General features: G+C 47.4%; 1 protein-coding gene across 4 annotated transcripts in view; it reads left to right on the forward strand.

Moving 5' to 3' along the window:
- Positions 1–12,006: 12,006 nt before the first annotated feature.
- C1H10orf71 (chromosome 1 C10orf71 homolog) overlaps positions 12,007–25,635 on the forward strand; it is a 55,461-nt gene continuing 41,832 nt past the window's right edge. For 2 of the 4 annotated variants that reach the window (XM_055538449.1, XM_055538458.1), the window contains exon 1: positions 12,007–12,178. The gene's annotated coding sequence lies outside the window, so the exon portion shown is untranslated. The remainder of the gene's footprint in view (positions 12,179–25,635) is intronic. The other 2 variants (XM_055538403.1, XM_055538431.1) reach the window with 2 other exon arrangements.

A 25,635-nucleotide genomic window follows, 5' to 3' on the forward strand; every position in this document is an offset into this window, starting at 1 on the left:
CATCAACTTTGTGTGGGGTCAGTGCCCAATGCTGTATGTATGGATGTGAGAGTTGCACCATAAAGAAGGCTGAGCACCAAAGAATTGATGTTTTGAACTGTGGTGTTGGAGAAGACTCCTGAGAGTCCCTTGGACTGCAAGGAGATCCAACTAGTCCATCCTAAAGGAGATCAGTCCTGGGTGTTCATTGGAAGGACTGATGCTGAGGCTGAAGCACCCCCTTTTTCATGCCATTTATCTTTGTAAGAACTGAACAGGGATTGAACCCACATCTCTTATTTCTCCTGCACTGGTAGTCAGGTTCTTTATGACAGGGTCCCATAGATAGGCAGAAACAAAGAAAGAAAGAAAGAGAGAGGGAGGGAGGCAGGGAGGGAGGAAGAAAGAAGAAAGTTAATTGCTTTCCAATTAAATAGTTAAGACAATTACTATCAATATAGTGGTAGAATTTTTTAATGAAACAAATATTTACAAAATAATTCTAAACATCTAAAAAATAAACAACTGGGAAACGTTGGAAGCATTTCTTAAAAGAACAGAGAACTGTTCTGCCAAATTTTAAAATGTGTACTAAAGTTCCAACAATTAAGTGTTTTATTGGCGGAAGAATTTGCAAACAGATCAATGGAAGAGACTAAGTAAGCACAGAAAGAAATCTTCAAAACATGTAAGAACTGAGAAGATGATAAAAGGAACATCACACCCAAGGGGAAAAGAAATATATTAGTCATCAAATAGAATTTTTATTTATAATGAAACCTTAGAAAATAGAAGTAAATATATGTCAATAATTACTAATATCAGGATGGTGGAGGCACTTCTAAGGTCAGCAATAAAAATTACTACAGAAGAAAATGTGATAGAGTAAGCTGCACAATCTATGGGTATATATATATCTTATATATGCTATATCAAAAATACCACATTTAAAAAATAAAAGGATAACACAAACTGAAAAAAAAGTAGTTTCAACAAATATGACAAAGGAGTTAATATCCTTATCATTTAAGAGACCCTTACAAATCAGAATGGTATGGATGGAGCACAGTTTTGTTTAACTGTTCACCAGAGGAGCCTGGCTTCAGTCCATGGGGTAGCAAAGAGTCGGACATGATTTAGTGACTAAACCACAAAGTGAAATTTACTATAAAGTTACATTCTTTCCCTAAACCAGGGTCTCTCAGAGTGTTCCTGGCAGAATAGCGGCAGCAGCATCTTGACAAGAGCTGGGCTGGACACTATTCTCATGATGGTCCTCCAGGTATGGGGCATTATCCCCATTTCCCAGACCAGGAACCAGGCTCACCATGTTGAGAGCCAGCATCAGCATCACTGTGGGATCCGAGGCCAGATGTCTCTGGCTCCCAACCTGTACCATTCCCACCAAACCATGCTGCCTAGCCTGAACGTCCCCTTTAAGCAGCCACCAAAACATTCTTAATGCATTAGGACCCTAGAAGACCATAGGCAACCCCCACAGACCTTGGCTGACCAGATCTGCAGGCCCATGTCTTGAAAACCACAAAGATGCCACTGATGTAAAGCACATCCATCACAGAGGCTGTGTCTACTTGGAGAATGCCATGCCTCTGTTGCTGGCTGAGCCCTGGATCAAGAATTCCCTGAGAGTAGGGACAACCTCTGCGCTAAGACGTAGAGGCACTGCATAAATGATTGCTAAATAAATAAGAACTGAACCACGTTCCAGGCACTGGCTGAAGACTTGGCGCCCATTATCTCCTGGAATCTCATGACATAGACAGTGATTATCTACACCAACCATGATCCTCCTTTCCTCCCTAGTTACAGAACCCTGGTTTTTAGTTAAGAGAAGATATACCAGCTAAAATCTTTATTCACCTCCCTCCCTTGCAGTTAAAGGTAGTCTGACTGTTTCTGGCCAATGGAATGAAAATGAGCTGCTCTATGGGAATGCCAGAAAATGTATTCAACTGGGAAGAGAAAGCTCTGTCTCCCCAGCACCCCTACCTTCTTTCTGGCTGCCAGCCTGGAACGCTGACATGATGGCTGGAATTTTCCACCAGTGTGGACCATGAGGTGACCTTGAGGGTGAAAGCTATATGCCAGGGTGTGAGGAAAAAGAGGGAATCCTGCCCTGCGATGTCACCATGGGACTGCCTTTCTAATGCTGGGGAGTCTGGCTCCAGACTTTCTTAAACCATTAAGACTTTTAACTTCTCTGCTTGATTGCATTTTAACTTAATCCAAAACCTTATGAATTACCTCAATGATTCTGAAAGGCGGACTAGAAAGGTTCAGAGTTGACTGCTAAATTTTTCACTCCTCTGAAATCAGGGAATTTGGAGGCCTCTAGTAAAGTTGGGTAGACTTTTCCAGCACTGTGAACACACTCAGGTGTCCTGGAGTGTGCTCTTGCCCCTACAGTGGGAAATGATGGCTGAAGATTGAGAATAGGGTCAGTGTGTTCTTCATGACATCTCTCTGCTGCCTGGGACTAAACAAAAAGTAAAAGTCTACCTTGGCTTGGGACTTCCCGGGTGGTCAAGTGGTTAAGAATTTGTTTTGCAATGCAGGGGACACGGATGCAATCCCTAGTCTGGGATGATCCCGCATGCCACAGAGCAACTAAGCCCAAGCACTGCAACAGCTGAGCTGGTGTGCTCCAGAGCTCATGTGCCCACGTGCCACAGCTCCTGAAGCCTGCACACCAAAAACAGAGTCTACGAGCTGCGACGGAAGTCCCCACGTGATGCAACAAAGGTCCTGTGTCCCACAACTAAAACTCAACGCAGGCAAACAAATAAATAATTTTTTTTCAAACTAGCAGATAAGATCTACAATAAGAAAAATCTGCCTAGGCTTAACCTTGTTGTGAAAGAAAAAGATATTTAAATGCTCCCTTCAGCAGACTGCTTTTAGCTGCAGAAGAATTCACCACCATTAATTATGATGGTGATAATTATGCAATGTATAAAACATACCATGTAGTTAAAGTATATGATTAAATAATTATCATTTTTCATCATCTCTTATGGGTCATTCCAGGATAATAAGCAGAGTTAATTATGTCAAAGTACACCTACCTTGTTCCCATGCCGATTGCCCAGGCGTTTACCTTCCTGGACCCCGGTATCCTCATCTGTAAGATGAGAGGTTTGAATGAGAGGCTCAAGGATCTGACAGCTGAAGGGTGGCTGTTCTGAGCCCTGGGAGAGAGCAAGCCATTTCCTCTGGGTCATGGGATTAGACTTGGAAACTGTGGAAGATCCTTACTACAATGCATAGCACTCTTTGCTTCCAATATTCAATGTGGTTTAAATGTCACATCTTACCCTTTCCTAAATTAGGGCACACATGTGTTACACAGAAGTAAACAAAAGAGGCTGCTTGTGGCTGGAGGTGATCAGTTGCCTCTCCCCCATGTCTGCCTGCTGCCCCAGGGCCAAGGGGAACAAGATGCTGGCACTTTTGTAACCCACTCACGGCATGCCAGAAGTGCTGAATCCAAGGACTAGAAAATCTAGAAACGTAAACATTTTTAGTATATTTAGTTATCAAAATTACTCTTTGCTCTAGTTTTGCCTGCAATGCAAGCACAGAGGCTGAGACCTTGTAACAGTCTATCCAAAAGCAGCTCGAGGCAAGCTGCCTGAAACTCTTGGCCTTTGTATCCATGTGTCCCGTCCTCTTTGCTTGTACCCCAGGACCAAGCAACCCCTTGGGCTGGCCAAAGTTGTCAAGACATAGAGTGGACAGCAGGGTCCAGCTTTCATTTTGGGGGTCCTCAAACTCAAGGCCAAGTTAATTTGATCTGCTGGAAAAGCCTCTGTTCTTCCTCTTGAGACCCAGTGACAAGATTCCTAGCAACAATCTTCCACTCAAAGGCAGGGCTAGGGAAAGGCTTGAAAGAGAGAAAACCTAGTTATCTTCTTTGGATGTTGAAAGATGAAGCTGATTTTGTTTGTACCAACGGCCAGATGCTCATCACCCAATGACCTCCTTCATGGACTTAATTGTTCATGAGTAGAGGTAAGAGAGAATGGCCAGGGCTGGGATTTGGGAGTTAGAGGGAACTTTGTTCTAACTCTAGTTCCTCCATTTACTTCACTTTCCAAGTCTTGGTTTTTTCTGTGTGAAAGAGAAATATTCCATCTGCATTAATAAATATTTATTAAAAACCTATGATGTGTATATCCTGTGAAAACCATAATTGAAAAAGACACATGTACCCCAGTGTTCATTGCAGCACTATTTACAATAGCCAGGACATAGAAGCAACCTAAATGCCCACTGACAAACGAATGGATAAAAAAGTTGTGGTACATATACCATGGGATATTACTTGGCCATAAAAAAGAACACATTTGGGTCAGTCCTAAAGAGGTGGATGAACCTAGAACCTATTATTCAAAGTGAAATAAGTCAGAAAGAGAAAGACAAATATCATATACTAACGCATATATATGGAATCTAGAAAGGTGGTCCTGGTGAGCCTGTTTGCAGGGAGCAATGGAGACACAGACGTAGAGGACAGACTCGTGTGCACAGTGGGGCAGAAGAGAGTGGGGTGACCGAGAGAGTAGCATGCAAACATGCGCGTTCAGTTCAGTTCAGTTCAGTCATTCAGTCGTGTCTGACTCTTTGCGACCCCATGAATCGCAGCATGCCAGGCCTCCCTGTCCATCACCAACTCCCGGAGTTCACTCAAACCCATGTCCATCAAGTCAGTGATGCCATCCAGCCATCTCATCCTCTGTTGTCCCCTTCTCCTCCAGCCCCCAATGCCTCCCAGCATCAGAGTCTTTTCCAATGAGTCAACTCTTTGCATGAGGTGGCCAAAGTATTGGAGTTTCAGCTTCAACATCAGTCCTTCCAATGAACACCCAGGGCTGATCTCCTTTAGGATGGACTGGTTGGATCTCCTTGCAGTCCAAGGGACTCTCAAGAGGCTTCTCCAACACCACAGTTCAAAAGCATCAATTCTTTGGCGCTCAGCTTTCTTCACAGTCCAATTCTCACAGCCATACATGACCACTGGAAAAACCATAGACTTGACTAGAAGAACCTTTGTTGACAAAGTAATGTCTCTGCTTTTTAATATGCTGTCTAGGTTGGTCATAACTTTCCTTCCAAGGAGTAAGTGTCTTTCAATTTCATGGCTGCAGTCACCATCTGCAGTGATTTTGGAGCCCAAAAAAATAGTCTGCCACTGTTTCCACTGTTTCCCCATCTATTTGCCATGAAGTGATGAGAGCAGATGCCATGATCTTCGTTTTCTGAATGTTGAGCTTTAAGCCAACTTTTTCACTCTCTTCTTTCACTTTCATCAAGAGGCTTTTCAGTTCGTCTTCACTTTCTGCCATAAGGGTGGTGTCATCTGCATATCTGAGGTTATTGATATTTCTCCCAGCAGTCTTGATTCCAGCTTGTGCTTCTTCCAGCCCAGCGTTTCTCATGATGTACTCTGCATAGAAGTTAAACAAACAGGGTGACAATATACAGCCTTGACATACTCCTTTTCCTTTTTGGAACCAGTCTGTTGACACAGGCATTACCGTATGTAAAATAGATAGCCAGTGGGAATCTGCTGTATGACACAGGGAGCTCAACCCTGTGCTCCCTGACAACCTAGGGGGTGAGATAGAGCGGGAGACGGGATGGAAGGCCAAGGGAGGGGACATCTGTACACCTAAGGTTTATTCATGCTGATGTGTGGCAGAACCCAACACAATATTGTAAAGCAATTATTCTCCAATTCAAAATTTAAAATTTTTTTAAATCCTATGATATGCCAGGTATGCCAGGTACTATGCTGGAGTCAAAGGAAATGATGATGAACAAAATAGCAGAGAATGTTGCTGCACACCGCCAAGAAGCCCCGGGGAGGAAGGACCTGCCGCCCCAGCTGCTGGGGTGCTAGGAGCAGGGGTCCCTTCACAAGTCATGTCTGCACAGAGCTGCCAGGCACCAGGTCCCACCTTTCCCAGGGTGGCCGCCATGCAACGACTGATCAAAGCCAAAGGATGAAGATCTGGCCATCTCTACCCAAATCAGGACACCTCTGGAGGGCCACTCCAGCCCCACAGCTCCCAGAAGTGTCAGACAAGATCAAAGTTTGATTCTCCTTCTTCCCATACCTGCTGCTAACACCTCCATTCTACAGGGTTGGTCCCAAAGAGCCCTGCTTAATAGAGATCCTGCCAGCTAACCCCCATCTCAGAGTCTGCTGCCTGACAGACCCAACCTGCAACAGAAACAACCTCCACTCTCTCAGGAAACCAACTTGGAGAAAGAAATGACAGAGTGATTTTATGAGGACCATTGAGAAAAGCAAGTGGGAGGTGTGTGAAAGCACTTCAGTGGTCCAAAACTACCATTGAAGACGTGGGTTTCTTTATTTTTCTTAATGGCTTGAAGTGAGTTGAGTTGCAATGTGAAAACCTTTCTCATTTCTTAGAAAGAAAGCCTCCCAGTTCCCCTCCACTTCGCCATCTTCAAAGGCTCACTTCTCTATCCTCAAAGGCTCAGTCTCAGTAGCCTGCAAGGGGTGATCCCCCCACCCCGAGACAGGAGTGACATCACCCAGAGGGGCACTTCCGGTACTCCAAGGAAATTTCTTGGCTCATGTCTGCCTAGTGCCTATCATTAGTGAAGCCCAATTTCAGAAGCTACAAAAAGGAGCGGGCCGCTTGACCCCATGCCCAGCTGCCAACTTTCCAAGTTCCCCAGTGCTACAACCGACTCTGCAGAAGCAGAATCTTTGGCTCCAAACCACTAATGAACTCCTTCTAGCTCCAGGTTTAATTAGTTTTCATTGCAATATTAATGATCCTAACAAACCATTTCAACTTTCCTGTTGCACAGCTGGAATTCTTTTATTTGGCATTTGGTCTCTTTATAAGAAAATCCCTCACGCATCCTCCTCCCAGCCGGCCCCATCAAAAGGGAATAAGATCACATTCTTACTTTCCTTATCACTTTGGCCAACCCAGGGACAGTAGCTTTAATAATTTTGAAACTGGGAGCTTTAAACACATCACAAACTGCCATACAAATAACATATAATATAACTCCAGGATTTTAATTACAGTGACTAATATATGTACCAATCTTAAAATCTCTATAGTACCATTAGGCCACATGCATGGACATTATTGGGAGGTTTAAATTTTGCACAAGGTATATCATTAGTTGATCCAAGACCTTCCAGATCTAGAGTTCTCGCCTGGGACTCAGAATTCATTTGTTGGGCACTTTGAACTACTCAGCCAGAAGCAGCACTGTTTTCATTAGTGACTATGAAAAATGATTAAACATTGCTACCAGTTCATAGTGGTTTGTGTTGCAGGTCGGCTCGCTGCATGGCTGAACAACAAAGCATTTGCTACTGGATTCCAATGGTTCTTTATTTTCTCTGCCCTTCCAAAGAAGAGAGAAGCAACAGTAAACCAACGCACGATAGAACTGCTTTCTGTCTGCTCCCGGAAATGCTCCAGCCCAGCCGTAACGGCATTTGATCTGGATTTATATGAGAACGCGCTGGATTTTTGCTACAGTGTTCTTCTAGCCAGAGATTTGGATTTGGGTGGACCTGCTGGGTGATGACTGATAGAAACTGAATGGAGACTCCCAGTGGGCCTCTCCAAAGAAAGGCTAGCAGCCTGTGCTTTAAGTTCAAGGACATGCGGTGAACTCAGATTCAGCTCAGCCAGCATCAGCCACCCAGGAACTATGCTATGTGGGGCAGCAGTGCTGAGCTTGTGGTGAGGGTCCAAGGTCAGAGACATGGTCAGTGTAAGTTGGTCCCAGTGGACTCCAGGGAGGGAATAAAGAACAGGGACGTAAACTGGCCAGAAATATGGAGCATAAGTAAGTGGAATTTATTCCAAGTACACAAAGGTTTATTTAACATTCAAAAATTGGGAGAATGGTATTAAAACATGTATAATATCATATAAGAAACAAATCACCAGTCCAGGTTCAATGCAGGATACAGGAAGCTTGGGGCTGGTGCACTGGGATGACTGAGAGGGATGGGATGGGGAGGGAGGTGGGAGGGGGGTTCAGGATGGGGAGCACGTGTACACCCATGGCAGATGCATGTTGATGTATGGCAAAACCAATACAATACTGTAAAGTTTAAAAAAAATAGAAAAAAAATTAATCAATATAATTCACCATATCAATAGGCTAAAGAAGAAAAATCATATGATCATACTAATTGACACAGGAAAAAATTTGACAAGATATAACACCTATGTATGACAATTAGAAAAAGAAAAATCTCCAGTAAGCTAGGAATAGGGGCTTTCCCGGGTGGCTCAGTGGTAAAGAATCTGCCTGCCTGTACAGGAGACACAAGAGACATGTGTCTGATCCCTGGGTCAGAAAGATCCCCTAGAGAAGGAAATGGCAGTCCACTTCAGTACTCTTGCCTGGGGAATCCCATGGACAGAGGAGCCTGGCAGCTTACAGTCCATGGAATCACAAAGAGTCAGAGACACTGAGCTATTGAGCATGCATGCACACAAGCTAGGAATAGAAAGGAACCACTTCACACAATAAAGAACATTTACAAAAGCCTACTCAATGGTGAAAAATCAAACAAGGAAAGGCTATCTGCTCTGACCACTCCTCTTCAACATAATTGAAGTTCTAGCCACTACAATAAGGTAAGAAAAAGAAATGGCTTACAGATTGAAAATGAAGAAATAGAACTGTTCTTATTTGCAGATGATTTGGTTGTTTGCATAGAAAATCCTAAGAAATTGACATACACAAAAAAACTAGAATAAATGAGTTCAGCAAGATTGCAAAATATAAGATCAACACACAAAAGTAAATTTCATTTCTACATATACAAATGAACACCTTGAAACCAAAATTTAAAACACAATACCATTGGTTATTGCTCCAAAGTAAATGAAATACTTAGGTATGAATTTTACAAAACATGTATAGGATCGGTATGCCCAAATTATTAAATGCTGAGGAAAGAAATCAAAGATCTAAATAAGAGTAACATATTATGTTTAGGGGTTGGACACACCTCAACACAGCAACCTGGATTCTAGCCTCAGCTGGATCCATCTTTGTTGGACCCAGTGCCTGGTCTCCCTCTCCCTGGGTGCCTGCATGCTAAGTCGCTCAGTCCTGTCTGACTCTTTGCAACCCAAAGGACTGTAGCCCGCCTGGCTCCTCTGTCCATGGGAGTCCCCAGGCAAGAATATTGGAGTGAGTTGCCATGCCCTTCTCCACTCTCCATGCCTGATCCTTATTTCTTTACTTTGGTACCAATGTGGTAAAAGGGACTCACCTACTAAGAAGCATTGGAGACAGAAGTGAGAGGCATGTGTGTGGAGTCCAGGAGAAGGGATACGGGTGGTTCCTGTACAGTGTGTTTGTCACCTGTGGAGATGGCAGTAACTAGAATGAGAATTGTGGACACATTGGTGTGGTGCTCAAAAGGTGTCCAGCAGCGTGGAAGGTGGGGGCTGGAAGTTATCGACAGCCAAGGCCTCGCCCTTGCACAGCCCAAGGCCTCTGGAGGGCGGCCACTGGCACTCCTGGGTCTCTGGCTGGCGGAGCCCCCTCCTGTCCTCGGAGCGCACCCACACTGCCCTTATCTTGGGGCAGCATGATGGCTCATCTTATCTGACATCCCCCAGGCTGTCAACTCCATGACAGAAAGAGCTCCCACTTAGACTAGAACACATAGTCATCCTCTGCGCTCTGCATGGAGTCGCTCATAAAAGCTTCACAGCTGAGAAAGCAAGGCCCAGAGAAGTGCAGTGATCTGCCCAAGGTCACACAGGCAGTTCAGTCCCCAACACTGGCTCCAGAGCTTGGGCTCTGGACCATGGCCTTTCTCTTCCCATGGGAGTGCAGTCTGAGGATGCTATGTCCACTGCAAGGCTCCAGAAGAGGCTCGGGACAGTGTGGCATGGTTGTGGGAAATTCAAGGTGCCAGAGGATCACGGAGAAGGACAATGGGGGTCATGGGGAGGTTAAGGACAGGGAGGGGAGGAGGGAAGAGATAAAGAGAAGAGGGAGACAAAAGAGGAGAGTGATGCAGAGAAAGGAGAGATACTGAGGGCGAGGAGGCGGGGAGGGGCCGGCAGCTTGCGCTCGGCTCCTGGGCACTAGATCACAGCGCGTGAAGAGGAGCGGTGATCCCTGAGGCTGCCGTGTGGGCGGGGCTGATGCGGAGGGGCTCCGGTCCAGGCTCCAGCGCGGGTAAGAAATCATCAACACATGTGGCTGGGAATGTGACAAAACCAGAGCTTCCCTGGCGTCGGCCGCTGTGTGAAGTGGGCCTAGAGCAGGCAGCCTGGGGCAGCGAGGGTGCTCAGAAAACTGCTGCAGGGACCCAGGGAAGCAAAGGTGTGGCCCGAGCCAGGGGCGCAAGGTCAAGACACCGCAGGACTAGGAGCCAGGGAGAGGAGGGAGCAGGCAGTGGAAGGTCCAAGCTTCTGCACATAGTGGGTGGGCTTCCCAACCCCAAATCCAAACAGCCATTTAATGGATGCCTACTATGCGCCAGGCCCTGGGCCAGGCCCTTGAGATAGAATCTAGACTTGTAATCACAACCGTGTTTCCAGATGGGTTTGTCCCTCCTCATTTTACCCAGGAGGAAGCATTGAGAAGTTCCCGTGGGTGGTAAGCAATGGCAGGGCCAGACCCAAGGGGTGTGTGGGACTCCAGAGTCCGTGTTCTTTCCATGCACCATGAAATTACACTCAGGTCATTTCACTCAGCAAAGAGCATGAACCCGTGACAGCTGACCAGGCTCTGTGAGTGTCATAGTGGCCGAGAGCCAAGCTACAAATCACGCCACGTCACCACAAAAGCCAAAATAACCAGCGCCTATGTGTGGTCTGCTTACTCCAGCTGTCTTAGCTCAACCGGATCTATTGACGATTCACTAATCCAGCCAATAGCTGAGTGCTGACCCACACACTCAGCCGAGCCGGAGACAACACGAAGCTGTTTCTGAGCCCTTGGCTTTGCCGGGGAGAGTCTATCATTAAAGTCTCCTTCAGAAGCAGCGGGATTTACCTGGCCTGGCCACAGGGGAGCCCTGGACAGCAGAGCCAAAGACACCCCAAAAGTCTGCATCTCTCTGTAAAAAGCCCCTTTTCTCAGGGTTCCTCGTTTGACCCACCTGTCGATGGCCATCTCAGTAAATTTCATTCGTGACAATGAGCTGTAGTGGCTGAATGTTGGCCCCTGAAAGATACTTTGGTGTCTTAATCCTGAAATCTATGAATGTGGCCTTCTTTAGAAAAATGGTTCCTACAGGTGGAATTAAGGATTATGTGCTAAGTAGCAAGTTCGGTAGCCCCTAAATTCAATGACAAATGTCCTTTATAAGAGAAATAGACATCTGAGCCAGAGAGAGGGGGGCAATGCAACCACATGGTTTGAAGAGCTGTGTCCACAAACCAAGGAATGAATGGGGCACTAGAAGCTAGAAGAGACAAGGAAGAACCTCCCCTAGAGCCTTCAGAGAGAGCTACCCTGCCGACCCCTTGATTTCAGACTTCTGGCCTCCAGAACTGTGAGACAATGAATGTCTGTTGTTTAAGCCACCCTGTATGTGGTCATTTGTTTGGGCAGCCGCAGGAAAGTAGCCTCTGACTATCCAGTGTGCGTTGCTATTTGCAGGAAAATCTGTGATCTCATCCTTCAGGCCCATGAGCCCGCCGGGTCCTGCTCTGCCCTTGGCTGGAAAGGGAATCCCGAGGTTGCATCTGCCTCTTGGGTGTGGAGCTCTGGGCTGGAGCAGGATGAGAAATGGGCCTATTTATAAACGAACAGAGCCAGAGGGCGGGAGCCGGGTCAGCCGAGGGCTTCACCAAGGTCACAGACCCAGTCCCTTGGGATGGGGGCATTGCAGGGAAGGGCCAGGCTCCAGAGGAAGCAGGGGGCGGGAGCGCTGAGGCCTCTCTGAGCGGTGGGGCCGTGGTCCATTTCTGAACAGCCTAACAGGAATGTCCAGCTGGCTTCCAAGTCAGATCTGGTGTCTTGGGCGAAGGGCAGGCCCAGCTGGGTGGGAGTGGATTCTTTCCCACTGCCTCATTGCCGCTCCGAGAAAGGAAGTGTGAGCGCCCGGGGCAGGCACCCTGCACGCAGCCCATGACTGTGGGCGGTTGTGTCCTCCACGCTCCTGCGGCTCAAGGAGGATGCTGCTATGGTGAGTAAGCCTCCGTGCTCCCCTTGCTTCTCACTGTAAAGAGCACTCTCTCAGCAGGGCCAGGTTGGAGGGACTTAACCGGGTGATATTTCAGCCCCAGGCTGTCTCATGGAGGGCAGAAAGCTGGGCAGTAGTGCCGAGGATGTGGGTGGATAGGGACTCTGCTGATTAGTGGCTGAGTGGGACCGGGGTCTACTCCCAGCGTGATTGGTGCCGGGCAGAGTTGTCCAGAGGAAGTCAGAGCACACAGGCTGCCGTACCCGGCCCCTCCCACAGGCCTGGGCCTGGGGGATGCTCAGCTCCACAGCACCAGAAGTCTTAAAAGCCAGCAGAAGTCTTTCCTTTACAGCAGGAACAGCTTCTGATCCAGCTAGGATGCCTACCTCAGTCACATCTGTGACCATATCATGTCTCTTGAGTCTTGTATGTCTTTAAGCAGTTCTCCCTATAAGAGTAAATTTCTGAGTAGCTATCGCAGGAAGAAGAATGGGGCAAGATTTTTCACCTGCTTGTGTTCTGAGCCACAAGCTTCAGGAAGCATTGAATCTCAGCTGCATCTTCTTCTTGCTGTGTTATCCTGGACAAGTCACTTAACCTCTCTGAGCCTCATCTTCTAGTCCGTAATGTGGAGATAGCCCAGCCTATTTTGCTGAACTGCTGGGGAGGTTAGACGAGACAGTATGTGTGACGCTCCCATCTCCATCCACAGAGCCTGGGCTCATGTCCCAGGACTTTGGACATCTTTTCTGTTTAACCTTTCCCGTTGAGAAAGTTTGTTGGAGCTTCAGAGTCCCATCCACTCCAGCTAGGCACCTGGTCACATGGGGTGATCAGCACAGCCCCATGCTGTCATGGGGACATTCATGCAACCCACGAGGGACTTATAGGGCTCAGGTACCTGCAGCCTACAGACTCCTCCTCTACCCTCCTCCCCTGACTCTGGACTCTGGCCCAGCTGCTCATGGTCAGAACATTCAGATTCCAAGCCTGAAACCAAACCTGTATCCTTTTCATTCACTTGTCAAGCCCTGTCTTTCCTGCAGAAGCCTGCCTATGACCTTCTCAGGGTTAAGCTTATACTAAAGTAGAAACAGAACCAGCATGTGGTAGGGATTGTCTGTGGAAAAGGACTTACTGCCTCCACTAAGGAGGCAAGGGATGCTGGTCCCCGCTGCTGATGTGACCTTGGACAAGTTGTTTTTTCCTTTCAGTTTCCTCATCTTTAAAACGGGTATGTGCTGTGCTTAGTCCCTCAGTTGTGTCCGACTCTGCAAAGCCGTGGACTCTAGCCTGCCAGGCTCCTCTACCATGGGGATTCTCCAGGCAAGAATACTGGAGTGGGTTGCCATGCCCTCCTCCAGGGGATCTTCCCAACCCAGGGATCGAACCCAGGTCTCCTGCATTGCAGGAGGATTCTTTACTGTCTGAGCCACCAGGGAAGCCCTAAAATGGGTATAATTTTATCTAAGTCTCAGAATGACTGTAGGTTGATCGTCAACCATCTGGCCTTGCCCCTGTCATGTATGAGATGCTCCCCCTCCTCTTGTCCTGAGCCCCAATTTGCATGAGTACAGCAGTTGGCTCAGTCCCCAGATACAGAAGCAGGCTGGCTCAGGGAGGGCCCAGGACTCAGGAGACCCAAGGAATAATAAGGGGCATGATCTCCCCTTCCTGGGAGCTGACAGTCCTCGCAGAGGCTCACCAGAGGGATCTTGCCCCCAGGAGGGGGATTACTAGGGCGAATACTCAGGCCCACAGCAGGAAATGGGGATGAGTCAACTCAGGACCCCTGAGAGGAGCCTTCTCGGACTTCATATCCATTCCCAGGAAACCCGCAAACCATTCTTTTGTGTTAATCAGATTTGCAAAGCCGTGGACAACATGGCCACATCACCCTTAGGAAACTCACTTGAGCCTCTTAGCTGCTCTGGCCACCAGGGGAGGTCAAGGGTGCTGCAGGAATTGTGTCCCCCAGACTGCAGTGAGAGGGTAGGGAAGACCTGCCTGAGGGTCTCCTCGGGAAAGGCCCGATGCTGAGGGTGGTCGCTGGATCCACCAGTGCGGTTGAAACCTGTAGCATCTGATGGAGCAGATGCTGGGCTCAGACAGCAGGAGACCCTCAGGGCAGACGGCCGGCACCTGCCGCACTGGGTGTCAGCTCCCTTCTCTCCCGCGCCTCTGGTAGGGATGGATCGGCAGGTGGGTCCTGTGGGGCTGTCTCCAACGGCGACTGGGCCCGGAGAGTACAGACAGGAGAGAGCCACTGTCATCAGACAAAGAGGCCATTAAAACCAAACGTTTAGAATATGACTCCATGCATATAAAAAGATATTCAGGCAAATTAAATGCATTAGGCCAAATGCCTGGGACAGAATCCCAGCTCCACCACCTGGAAGCCCTGTGACCCGGGGCCAAGAGCTGGCCTTTAAGCCCTGGTTTCCTGGCTCCTGTGGACTGAATGGTGGCCCTCAAAAGATATGTCAACATCCCAACACCACAACTTGTGAATGTGACCTTATTTAGGAGGAATCTCTGTAGATATAATGAAGTTAAGAATCTAGAGATTAGGAGATCATCTTAATTACCCAGGGGAGCCCTAAATCCAGTGACAAAGTCTCTGACAAGTCTCCTTTTAGAAGCACTCAGAGGAGACAGACAGACATACAGAAAAGAGAAGGTCATGTGAAGACAGAAGCAGAGATTGGAGGGATGCGGCCACAAGCCCAGAAACACCTGGAGCCGCCAGAGGCTGGTCAGGCACTTGAAGGCAGCTCAGCCCTGCCAACACCTTGAGCCCAGATTTCTGTCCTCCAGAACTGTGAGCGAATAAATATCTATTAACCCTCCCTCACCACCAGCTTGTTACAGTGACCACAGGAAGTATTCTTCAAAGAAAGAAGGTAAAGATCTGACAAGAGAGGATCAATATAGATCATGTGCATTTTTACATACAATAGAATTGTATGCAGTCATGCAAAGAAGTTGTGGACAGTCATTAAGGATGAAGCTGGTGTTGGGAATATCAAGCCAGAAAAACAGAGTACCAGAATACTAATTTGTAAATGTTTAGGAATCGAATTTTGTTTTTAAAAGTATGCCAAAACAGGAAAAATAACGTTGATCATCTCCAGGCCATGTTATACCATTTCCTTTATTTTCTTCTTTGCTATTTTCTATATTTTCCAAATTTCTTCTCAGTGAGTGCATGCAGGATGCTGTGTTGAGTCACTTCAGTCATATCTGACTCTTTGCCACCCTGTGAACTGTAGCGCACCAGGCTCCTCTGTCCATGGGATTCTCCAGGCAAGAATACTGGAGTGGGTTGCCATTCCCTTCTCCAGGGGATCTTCCCAACCCAGGGTTGGAACCCACATCCCTTAAGTCTCCTGCCTTGAAAAGCAGCTTCTTTACCATTAAAGAGGCCACCCAGGAAGCCACCCGGGAAGCCCCTCAATGAATATAACTTTTACTGTCAGAAAATAAAGAGCCATTCTAAAATTTTCTTCCGCAAATGTGACTTAGCTGTGCAAGAGCCCCCGAAGGCCCACTTTCTTTCCACCTATAATCTCATGAGAACCTTACAACAGCCCCACCATAAAGTCACCTGTGATTCCATTCTGTAGGTGAGAAAACTATGCTTCAAGAAGTAAGTAGTGAGTGCAGAGGCAGCCTATGGCCAGAGTTGGGAAAGGAACACAGTCGCCCTGTCTTCTGAGCCTTGTGTGAGAAGCCACACTCCCCTACCCCATCGAGACAGCCACTGCTCTGCCCTTACCTCCCTCTCATGGCCACAGCCAGGATCTGGCCTGTCCTTCAAGTCAGGATGACTGATCAGAGTCTCAAGTGCCCTCCAGGCAGAGATAAATAACAGAGAGCTAGATCCCGGGATTCCGGTTTTGTATTTTTAAATGGAAGGAGAGATAAATCATTTCTGCTAACTGTTTTTACCTGGCTGCAGGAAATGATGCATCACCATCTTTTAAAAGAAAATTAAGCCTTTAATTCCATGGCACATGTAATAAAATGATACTTCAGCTCTCTGCCTTGAATATATGGCCCGTCGTGTCTTAATTTACTATTTCAATGCTGCCTGAAATGTTCTGAAGTTATTAATGTGGCAATATATTCAAGCACCAAACCTGGCCTTCAAATGCTATTCAAGCGTTCAATTAACACAATGGATGGCCAGGCGGGAGCCAAAGGGGTCATATCGAGAGGGAGGCCATGCGGGTGGGGTGCATGGCTGACCCTGCTGTAGAGGGCTACTGTGAGCCAGAGCCCCATTTTCTTCCTCTTGGAGGTGGAGATTATGATGCCTCATTCACAGGTGCAAGGTGCCAGGTACAGATCTGTGCCTGGGTCCCCAGTGCCCCCAATGCCACTCTCTTTATTCTGATTCTCTCGTGGTCCACAGGAGTGCTGTGGTGCTTCCACACGCACGCCAATGCTTAGCATGTGTGCACAAGCTCACACGTGGGGCAATTCATCCCAAGACTCTGAGCAGGCACATCCCACTGCACTTAGAAGAACAGGCCTTTATGACCAGGGAACTGCCCAATGATCCATGCAAAGATATACTGGGGGGAAGTTTCAATGTAAGATAAAGGGCGGGGGCCTGGGGGCTGCAGGCCATGCTCTTCACCTTGTGCGCCTGTCTCCTCTCCTGTGAGTGTGTGATGCTGACCGGAGACCGCGTGCTGATGTCAGCTGCCCTCACAAGCCCTCCCCCCGGCACATGGCGCAGCCAGAGCACATGAGCATCTGGATGGGCCGCTTGAATGAGAGCGCTCTTGTTCCGCAGAAACTCCCAAATGGGCTCAAAAGACACTGCTGGGGTCTCTGGGGTCAGGGACTTCAGGTCTTTCAGTGGGGCCCTCAGCAGGAGCACCGGGTCCCCTGGGAGGTTCAATGCAGCCCCACATCCTCTCCAGGGTAAATCTCATCTGTTTCAGAGACAGAGAGTTGGGACAGTTCATTTAGCTTTTAGCAAACTCACAAGGGAAATAATCGCAATCCTGTGTCTAGAGGTGAAGATATACATGAAATTCTCCACTGTGGACCAGATCCCTCGGCAGTGGGCAAAAACCAAGCTCCCTCTGATACTCAGAGCAGGGGCCTGAGGGAGAGAGGACAGCTATGGCTGAGACTAATTTTCTGGAGGAATCAGGATGCTGGGGCAACCAGACAAGTGAGCTGAGCAAATTATTTAGACAACAGGAGCGCCTCTCTTGGGCTTCCCTGGTGGCTCAGACAGTAAAGAATCCACCTGCAATGAGGGAGACCTGGGTTCAATCCTTGGCTTGGGAAGATCCCCTGGAGGAGGCCATGGCAACCCACTCCAGTATTCTCGCCTGGAGAATCCCCATGGACAGAGGAGCCTGGGAGGCTACAGTCCATGGGGTCGCAGAGTCGGATACAACTGAATGACTAATAATGACACAGCACAGCACCTCTGTCTTGTAAGATTGCTGTGATTATGAAAATGAATCAATAATGCGATCAGTCACACAGACGTGCTCCTGTTAGGGATGGAAACCAGCCCACTGCATAGTGGCTTCCTAAAACTTAAGCTGCTCCATTTGTGGCAGACAGTGGGAGTAAGCACTTGACGCCAGGAGCCCTGCTGGGGTCTCCTCTTCCTCATCACTCATATTCAAATGCCCAGAGCCAAATTCTACCCCAAATAACCTCCCCACTCTCCTCTCCTCTCTGACCTTCCAGGCCACCTACTCCCCTCTGAACATCTACAATGTCCTTCGAATGGCCTGCCCCCATCTCATTCCACAACATTCCATTTTCCATGCTGCAGTCAGAGAAATCTTTTCTAAATTTATTTTCTCATCGAAGGATAGTTGATGTATAATATTATACAAGTTAAAGGTGCACAATAAAGTAACTCACAATTTGAAAGGTTGCACTCTATCTATAGCTACTATAAAATACTGGCTGCATTGCCCGTGTCGTACAGTACACCCTTGTAGCTTATTTTATGCTTCAGTTTGTACCTCTTAATCCTCTGCCCCTACATCGCCCCTCCTCCCTTCCCTCTCCCAACTGTAACTGCTAGTCTCTTCTCTATGCCTGTGAGTCTCCTTTTTTTGTTATATTCACCAGTTTATTGTATTTTTTATATTCTACATGTAAGTGGTACCATACAGCGTTTGTCTTTTTCTGTCTGACTTAGCTCACTCAGCGTAATACCCTCCAAGTCCATTCATGTTGCTGCAAATTGCAAAATTTCATTTTTTATTGCTGAGTAGTATTCCACTGTATGTATGTATGTGTGTGTATATATATATGCCACTTCTTCTTTATCCATTCATCTGTTGATGGACACTTACCTTGCTTTCATATCTTAGCAATTGTACATAATGCTGCTATGAAAGCTTCTTCAAATGTTTATCAGACCCTATTGACCCTGTGGCTAGACCCACCATTGGCTTCCTATAATACTGAATAAAATGCAAACTCCATGTCTCTGGCCAGCAAGGCTCCACATGGCCTGGTCCTATCTGCTCTCTACTCTCATCTAGACATCCCCACCCTCAAGCCCCAAGTGTAAGTTCCATGAAAGCAGAGATCCTGTCTTATTCACAGCTGTATCCCATTGCTGGGCCCTTGGTATTTACAAAGCAATGCTTCTAGAATAAATGAAGGATTCAAAGCCAGGATTCAAACTACCTATCGTGTGTTGTACCACTGGATGGGGGAAATCGACACTAATAAAAATGAACCCCTTCAGTTAAGCAAATCTCAATCCCTCCTCCTAAACTGGGAGCCTGTGGAGCCCAGAAGGCTGGAGAAAAAGTTTGAACACACCCAGCCTGCATCTTCAAGGGGCCAAGACAGCCTTGGGAGAAAGTGACCCTACAGGGACCACTGTACTCAGCCGCACAGGCTGAGGGTGGCCCAAATCCAGGGATGGCACTGACACAGAATGACGCTCCCAGGGTTCTCAGCTGGACCTGCACGGCAGTCCTGGGCCCCCTAAACTGCCCCATCAGGACTGAGCCCCCGTTGAGTCCCTCCCTCAGCCCTGCACCTCTATTCTCAATTGGTTTCCTCCTTAAGAATTCGCAGACCAGTAAACCAGAGGGCAATACAAGTGGTGTCCCTGGTGAAAAGGGAGGCTGGAATGTCAGGTGTGCACCTTCCTGTCTCTGCTGCATCCTGTCTGTGTGTCCTTGAGCTCATTATTTTTTGGAGCTTCAAGCTCCCAGCACACAGAGATGCTTAGAACAATTTGTCTGGGCCAAACCAGATACCTGCATGGCAGGGCTGATGGAGAGATGGCAAAGCCTGTATCGTGTGGCAGAGTCTAGTTCCACCAGTGTGAGGAGCTTCAACAGAAAGCACTTTCTTGTTTTCCTTTATTCGCTATAGCAGCGAGCATGAGGTTACCATGACTCTTTCCTACACATGAGGCCACTGTGGCTCAGAGGCTCAATGGTTGCCCAAGTGCGCACACTGCTGGTGATGAGCCAGTGACTTACCCTGGCCCTAAAGATGGGCCCGACAGCTCCTGTGAGGCCGCCGTGTTCCCAAGGCTGTTGGGCACAGGAACCAAGAGTCTGGTCTTGAGGACTCAGCTTGCTGCCACGCTCAGGTCTGCAGGTCCAGGCGCTCTGCCCCCATCTGACTTCCCCTGCCTTCTAGTCGGCCCTATGGGGTCTGCCCCTGGGTCTACAATTTAAGGGGAGGAGGGGAGGACTTCTGAAAACAAAATCCCTGCCCCCCATAACTGAGTTTAACTGAGAAGTTCCAGTCTGAAAACTTTGGACACACTGCTGACAGTCCCGATGACAGCGCAGCTGGGAGGGCGGCTATATTTAGCCACGTGCTTGACCTACCATGTTATCCGGAGCAGAACCAAAAGGTTGGGGAGGGAGGTAGCAGAGGGCGCCTCCACCCCGTACCACCCCAGCCGTGCAGCCTTAACGATCTGCTCAGCAAAGTTTCCTCTTTCTGAACACATGTTTTCCTCAATGTTGGGGAGATCTGTGACTTGCCCAGTGCTTTGGGCCTGGAGGTAGAGGCCAAAAGCAATCAGCTCCATTTGTAGCAGGAGGGATTTCTGCGCCAGATAGTTAAGAAGCATGTTGGTTGTGGGTTACAAAGCCAAGCTTTCCTCCTGCATCTCTGGGTGCCTGCGACGATAGGAGGGAGTCCATGCAGACAGTGCCTGGGCACCGGGAAGGGGGACTGAACCATCAGCAGGCGAATCTTCATCCCAGATAGTCATGCTCCCCACCTCATGGAGCTTCTGAAAAGAGCGAATGAAGCATAACGTGAAAAGCACACAGCACAGCAAGCACCGTGCCTCCCTCTCCTCTTCCCTTGATCCTCACAACCCAACAAGCTGAGATTTAGCCGATGTATCCCCATTCTACAGACGAAGAAACTGAACGCAACACTCAGAGAAGGTGATTTGCCTAAATGCTCAACGGGGGACTCAGAGATAGATGTGTTGCAGACACTTCGATATTTCCCATCTCTGAATTTGACCTGTGTGTTCAATGGTCCAAGGAAATCAAGGTTGGGGGCAGGTGTGATGGTGCTAATTTCCCAGAAGCAGTCTTACCTCTGCTCTTTGAAGTGTCACAAAATTGGCTGGAAGCTGCTCCCGTCAGCAGCACTGCACGAGGCTGCTGAAAGCGCTTTTAGCACCTGATTAAAAAGGAGCCTTATTTTCCTGAACAATTACCAGGCTCGGCTCTCTTGATCTCATCCCAAAGACAAGGAAGAAAAATCGTGGAAGGCTGGCCTTGAGATACTCACCCCACAGAACACTAAATGGCCTGGCCTCACCCATATGTCGGGTATGCCAGGCACAGCATAGGCAGCAACGTCCAGAGCTGCAGGGCAGCAAGCAGGGCTCGCCACAGGGGTGGGCTCTGTCCTTTCCAGCTCCAATGGAGACACTGCAGTGGCCTGCGTCCGGCTGTGATCTGAATCCTGGGGGATCTGGGAATGAAGCAGAAAGAAGAAAGGAACTAGCTTTTCTTGAAGTTCTCCTGTGGGAAGGTTATCCCTTTTATATCCCCAAACAGCTGTTCCTGGGAGCCTTCTAGTCTCGAGATATTTATTATAGAAAGCAGAGACGTAGGAGGTGACTTCGTGCCCAAAAGCACACAGCCAATAGTTTAGAGAAAAAATGGATTCAAACCCATGCAGAGCTCTAAACAGCCCCTTGCATTATACCGTGCTGTCTCGTAGCATCCCTGGGCTGCCTTAAAGAGTAGCTTGGGCCCTGCACTCACCTAGGCTTTCACCCTCTGGTCCCAGTGTGGGTAACAGGAAGGGTGCCTCACCCTGTGCGTGGCTGAAAACTCCTGCCCCATTTGTCCTGTAATCGTGTCACCCCAAGGGCACTGTACCCCTGGTCTAAGTTATAACCAAGGTTGTCTCTTACACCCATAGTAGCAAGGAGCCATAAAAAGCAATGCCCTTTGCCGCCAGAGATGTGGTCAAACAGGCAGGCTCACTCATCACTGGCAGCAGTGGACAGCCATTTGGCAAGATGTATGCGTACAGGGCTTGATAATGGGAATCTCTTCAATCCAATAATCACACATCTGCAAATACATCTTGAGACAGTAAATCCAAATAAAAAATCTTACCTATAAACATCTTCATTGTAGCATTTCCTAAGGAGCAAAATACATTGAAATTCCATGATTTGGAATATTAAGCCATTTAAAATAATATATTAATTGCAAATATTATTTTAAAATAATATTTGAATTGTAAGGACTACATTGTCAAAATGGCCATGCAACCCAAAACAATCTATAGGTTTTATGTAACCTCTATCAAATTACTCATGACATCTTTCACAGAACTGGAATAAATAATTCTAAAAATTATACAGAGTCACAAAAGATCCCGAATTGCCAAAGCAATCCTGAGGAAAATGAACAAAGCCGGAGACATAATCTTCCGAGACTTCAGAAAATACTGCAAATCTGTAGTGATCAGAACTACATTCTGTTGACACAGGAACAGGCGTATGGATCAAGAGAACAGAATAGAGAGCCCAAAAGAAACCCACACACCTACGGCCAACTAACCTTCAACAGAGGAGGCCAGAATGAAAAACAGAGAAAAGACAGTCTCTTCACCAAGTGGTGCAGGGCAGGCTGGAGAGCTACGTGTGAATCAGCGGAGCTGGAACACCATACCCACCACCCACAGAAATAAACTCCAAATGGCTCAACTCAATATAAGACAGGACGCTATAAAACTCCTAGAAGAGAACACAGGCAAACGTTCTCTGACATAAATAATAGCAATGCTTTCTTAGGTCAGTCTCCCAAAGCATTACAAACAAAAAGCAAAAACAAACAAGTGGGACCTAATCAAACATAAACTTTTGTACAGTAAAGGAAACCATAAAGAAGGCGAAAAAACAATCTATGGACTGAGAGAAAATATTCACAAATAATGTGACTGAACAAATATACAAACAGCTCATACAACTCAAATAAAAAAAAAACCAACAAATAAAAACTCAAATTGAAAAAAAGGGCAGAAGACTTAGACATTTTTCCAAAGAAGACGTACAGATGGCAAACACGTGCATGAAAAGATGCTCAACATCGCTGATTATTAGAGAAATGCAAATCAAAACCACAGTGAGGTGCCACCTCACGCAACAGTCAGAGCGGCCCTCACTGAAAAGTCCGCAGGCGGTGAATGCTGGGCGGGAGGTGCTGGCGAGGGAGCCCTCCAGCTTACGCTGGTGGGAAGGTAAACTGGTGCGGCCACTACAGAAACAGTATGGAAGTTCCTTAAAAACTGGAGTTACCGTATGATCCAGCAGTCCCACTTCTGGGCATACATCTGGGAAAAAAACTCTAATTTGAAAAGATACATGCACCCCAATTGTATGGGCAGCGCGATTTATAATAGCCAAGAAACGGAAGCAACCTAAATGTCCATCAACAGATGAATGGATAAAGAAGATGTGGTCCATATATTCAACGGAATCCTACTCAGCCGTAAAAAGAGAATGAAATAATGCCATTCCAGCAACATGGACAGACCTAGAGATTATCATGTTAAGTAAGTCAAACAAAGACATGTATCAAATGATACCACTTATAGTTGGAATCTGAAATGTGATACAAATGGTCTTATTTTCAAAACAGACTCACAGACATAGAAAACAAACTGTGGTTACCAAAGGGAGAAGGGGAGGGTGGGTAAACCAGGAGTTTGGGATCTGCTGATACAAGCTACTATTTATAAAATATAATATACAAGCAACAAGGTCCTACCATGCAACACAGGTAACTATATTCAGTATCTTGCAATAACATAAATCAAATATAATCTGAGAAAGGACTATAATCTGTGTATAACATAATCACTTTGCTGTACACCAGAATCTAGCACTATATTGTGAATCAACTATACTTCAGCAAAAAATGTTTCAGAAGAATTCATAATATGGAAATAAATGCTTTTGTTACAAAGGTTAATGGCAAAAGAAAGTTAAGAAATTGTCCAGATGGTATGATCACAGCTATGTCCAAAAAAAAAGTGAATGAATAAATAGTACATGGGACTTATGGGTAGAGGGTGGTTTTTGCTTTTGTTTTTAACAGACTTCGGTTTTAAGAGCAGTTTTCTTTCAGTTCATACCAAGATTCAGAAAAAAGTCTAGGAATGTCCCATATACCCCTCCCAACAGGCACAGCTCCCCCATGTCAACCTCCCTGGGTGGGTTTTTTCCCCTACTTTCTTCCCCCCACTCCTAAATTGTCAGATTGTCTGTAACGAGAAAAATAAATTCTATTAGGAAGGAAGGAAATACAAGAGGAAGTGAGGGCAGGAGGAAAGGCGAGAAGGAGCCCTCACCCCAAAGGGAGAGTGCAGACGGCTTCTCAGCCCTTTCGATTTCCAAAACACCTTTTAATTGCACCAGCTGTTGGAATTCCTCACCATTTTAAGGTTGTGGCATCATTTCCCCTTTCCACATACTGCTCACAGACCATTTTAATGCTTTCTCATCCCCGAAACCATCCCTCAAACACCAAATTCAAGCCAGTCTCTGATGGATGCCTCCTCAGCTCATTCTCTGCCTCCTCGCGCCTTAGGCAACTTTTCCTATAGAAGCTGAGCTCCCCGCGATCAGCAGCCTGGGAGCCTGGGCAGAGATTCTCTGGCTTTACCACATACACACACACACACATCTCCCTGGTGATGACGAAAATATGACCTGCAATTCCCGCCTCCTGCCAGCAAGGAGCGAAATGCTGAGCCTGGGTGGGGGTTAGGCCCAGGTGTGCATCTCAGGGTCTCCAGTACAGAACTGTACAAGCACAGGCATTGAAGGAGTGAGCGGATGCCTCTGTAAGCCCATTTTCTGGCACTCTTTGAACTTTAAATTGAGACTAGATTTTTCCAGGCAGTGATGGTGGAGTTTAAGTGTTAGTCACTCAGTCGTGTTCAACTCTTTGCAACCCCATGGACTGTAACCCGCCAGGTTTCTCTGTCCATGGAATTATCCAGGCAAGAACAATGGAGTGGACATCCATTCCCTTCTCCAGAGGATCTTCCTGACTCAGGGATCAAACCCGGGTCTCCTGTATTGCAGGCAGATTCTTCCCCACCTGGGCCACCAGGGAAGCCCTTGGTCATAGAAGTTCATGTATCAATGCCAGGTATACATTTACAGAGCTGTTTCATTCATGGACCCCTTAGTGCTTTTACTCATTTATTTTACTCTTTCACTCTACAAACAATGCTCAGGCACAGAGTCCAGGTAGAATCCAGAGAGCCCAGCCTACAGGCTCTCTCTTGGCCAGCTCACAACCCAGCAAGTCCTTTTAGGGAGAAGCAGCCCAGCGTGGGGAAAGACAGAAGAAGATGGAAAGGGGAGTCAGGGAGACAAGAAGCCCGTACTTTGCAGGCTGTTCTGGAGCAGTGGGACTGAACAGATGGAGGAAGCCCCCTGTGGGACCTTGTCTGGGGACTGACCTCCAGGAGGCCTGAGGCTGTGTTCGCTCCCCTCGGCGGCCCCCATGCCAGCACAGAGACCCAGCCTCAGTTGGCTTGTGACCTGGCAGTGCGTGTGTGTAAGCGCTCAGTCGCTTCAATCGTGTCCGACCCTTTGCAACCCCATGGACTACAGCCTGCCAGGCTCCTCTGTCCATGAATTCTCCAGTCAAGAATACTGGAGTGGGTTCCCATGCTCTCCTCCAGGGGATCTTCCTGACCCAGGGATTGAACCAGCGTCTCCTGCATTGCAGTCAGATTCTTTACCCAGTGAGCCACCTGGGAAGCCCTGACCTGTCAGAGCAGGGGCTAATTTTACAGGAAGTACAAAATAACAACACAGTCTGGGCCTGGGGGTGAGTTACAAATGCAGAGGAAGTTGCCCACACCTATTGCCCCAGGGGCACCCAGAGGAGGCCACAGCCCTGCCTACCCCTGGGTTCTGAGATGCCTCA

This window comes from Bubalus kerabau, chromosome 1 (genome assembly GCF_029407905.1).
Source record: "Bubalus kerabau isolate K-KA32 ecotype Philippines breed swamp buffalo chromosome 1, PCC_UOA_SB_1v2, whole genome shotgun sequence".
Classification (NCBI taxonomy): Eukaryota; Metazoa; Chordata; class Mammalia; order Artiodactyla; family Bovidae; genus Bubalus; species Bubalus kerabau.